This window comes from Rhagoletis zephyria, unplaced genomic scaffold (genome assembly GCF_001687245.7).
Source record: "Rhagoletis zephyria isolate East Lansing unplaced genomic scaffold, Rhagoletis_zephyria_1.1 Rzeph_scaffold_01776, whole genome shotgun sequence".
In the NCBI taxonomy this organism is placed as follows: Eukaryota; Metazoa; Arthropoda; class Insecta; order Diptera; family Tephritidae; genus Rhagoletis; species Rhagoletis zephyria.
This window is the reverse complement of record NW_016158860.1, coordinates 3,443-5,983: the sequence shown is the minus strand read 5'-3', so window position 1 is coordinate 5,983 and position 2,541 is coordinate 3,443. Positions and strand designations below refer to the sequence as shown.

The following is a 2,541-nucleotide window of genomic DNA, read 5'->3' as shown; positions in this document are numbered from 1 at the left end:
ATCGTCCATGATGGGACTCAGGTTCCAAAGCGCGCTGCCCTTCTCTATCTTATCGCCTGCCTGCAGGGAATGATATTCATCCGGGAAGGCTTCCATTTGCACCGCTCGGACGAAGCACATTTCAGCTCGTTCAAGCTCGTTTACCTTTAAATTCCCATAAGCTCGCAANACAAATCTCAGTGTCCAGCTGACTACTCTCTTAAGTTTCAAAAAACATGAAAATTTCTTTAAAAAATTTGTATCAATTTGTATTAAAAGAAACGTAAATTTATTTCGAAGTTCCACATTGGTAGCGTCGCATACTACGTTCGGTGGCCAGTTTTTTTCTTCTTCTTTGAGGAATTTCGGTCCTGTTAACCAAAAAGATTCGCGCTTACGATCTCTAGGGCGTGTCCCAAAGTCCGCAGGATTGAGGGCACTCGGCAGCCATCTCCATTCGTCTAACTCGCTATTTTCCAGGATTTCGTTGACTCGATGCGCTACATAAGGCTTATAACGTCGGTGATCTGATTTTATCCAGGCTAGAACGGTTTTCGAGTCCGACCACATCACTACCTTGACCGGGACCTTATCATGGCTGTTGACAACATTTTGTCTAAGGCGCGCAGCGAGCACTGCCGACTGCAGCTCAAGGCGAGGAACGGATACGAGTTTGATAGGAGCACATTTGGTCTTCCCAGCGATGAAGCACGTTCGAGTGTTGCTGCATTCATCTTGAAGCCTCCAGTAGGCTACAGCTGCATATGCCGACTCGCTTGCGTCCGAAAACACATGCGNGGAACGGATACGAGTTTGATAGGAGCACATTTGGTCTTCCCAGCGATGAAGCACGTTCGAGTGTTGCTGCATTCATCCTGAAGCCTCCAGTAGGCTACAGCTGCATATGCTGACTCGCTTGCGTCCGAAAACACGTGCAGTTCTACTGGCATTAGCATAAATGTCGCTCCGTAGCAGCGGGGTACAGTTATCTTCTCCAATTCCCGCAGCGCTTCAAGCCACCTTCTCCAGTTCTCATATACCGCATCTGAAACTCTCTCGTCCCAGCCTTTACGCTCTCGCCACATCGCTTGCAGGATTAGTTTCGCTTCTAAGGAGTATTCCGTTGCTATTCCAAACGGATTAAAGACAGGCATTGTTAAGCTGAGCATCTCGCGTTTTGTTGGTTTCCTTTCCTTGTTGAAAACATCCCGATTCACCTTCCCAAAGGACAGCACAAACTTTAAGGCATCTTCCTCGGTATTCCGGGACATCCCGAGCACCTTCTGAAACAGCTGGGCGTTTTCCCTATCAAGGTTCAACATAGGCATGGAAAAGGGTTCTTTATTTAAATTGCTAATGACCTCAGAGTTAGACACGAACCTTTTCAGTTCAAAACCACCTTTTTTATGGATCCGAATTACCTGGCTCGTTATTCTCAGGGCATCTTCTTCGCTAGAGAAACAATGTACAAAGTCGTCGACATAGTGGTTATTTTTGATGGCTGCCACTGCTTCAGGGAACTCCTCAAAATCGTCAGCGTTTTTGTTCTTTACGAACTGCGCTGAACACGGCGAGCATGTGGCTCCGAAGGTCATCACATTCATTACATATTCATCCAAGCGGGCCTCAGGATCGTATCACCATAAAAATCGTTGTGACGACAAGTCTTCATCTCGAATCTTCACCTGGTGGAACATCTCCACTATGTCGGCGCAAACTCCGATTTGTTTTTGCCTAAATTTCATTAGCGCCGTTCCCAGCGGCTGCAATAAATCTGGCCCACTTAACAGTGCCGAATTCAACGACACCCCTTCTGACTCCGCTGCTGCGTCAAACACTAACCTGATTTTCGCGGGCTTATTTGGATTATACATGGCGAAATGAGATAAATACCAGGTACGCTTGTCTTTGACTGCTGCCTCCTCTTCACTTAGTTTACTGGTGTATCCTTTCGCCACATACCCTGCTATAATCGTCGCATATGCTTTTTTCAAATCGTCGTCGCGTTTAAATTTTCTCTCTAGTGCGTAAAATCTCTTTTCTGCCATCTCCCTACTTGCCGGCAACTCTATGTTATCATCCTTCCACAATAAACACGTTTCAAATTGGTTTCCGTTGCGCTTTGTATTCTCCTGCAACAGTTTCTTTGCCCTCACAATATCTTCGGCTTCAATCACCTGTTTCACAACACCTACGCCCATGCTTTCGTTGATTATGTAATCATGGATGAGGTCCTCCAGCTGAGAAGTTTCGCCCGCTTCACTCACTCGCGCAAACATTGTATGGTAACGCGCCTGGTTCAATGGACGTCCCTCTGATCCGTAGATTACCATTCCGAGTTTTGTCAGCACCACCGCATAACCTCTGCTACCGTCGTGGTACTCCAAGATACGCATTGTCCAATGCTATCAGGAATTCGGGCACAGCGCCAGAATACTCGCGTAGTGGCAGATGTTGATTCTTATAGTAAAGGTCCGACAGGCTTATCGACTGCATTGGCAATTGGAGATTTGAAACCGTACGCACGTTTCGCATATTAAACTTCTTGCTACCTCGCTCAAT

At 46.6% G+C, this 2,541-nt stretch overlaps 1 protein-coding gene across 1 annotated transcript in view; it reads right to left on the bottom strand.

Annotated features, from left to right (window-relative positions):
- Positions 1–2,409: 2,409 nt before the first annotated feature.
- LOC108365100 (uncharacterized) overlaps positions 2,410–2,541 on the bottom strand; it is a 2,393-nt gene continuing 2,261 nt past the window's right edge. Inside the window, exon 3 of the mRNA XM_017619061.1 lies at positions 2,410–2,531. The gene's annotated coding sequence lies outside the window, so the exon portion shown is untranslated. The remainder of the gene's footprint in view (positions 2,532–2,541) is intronic.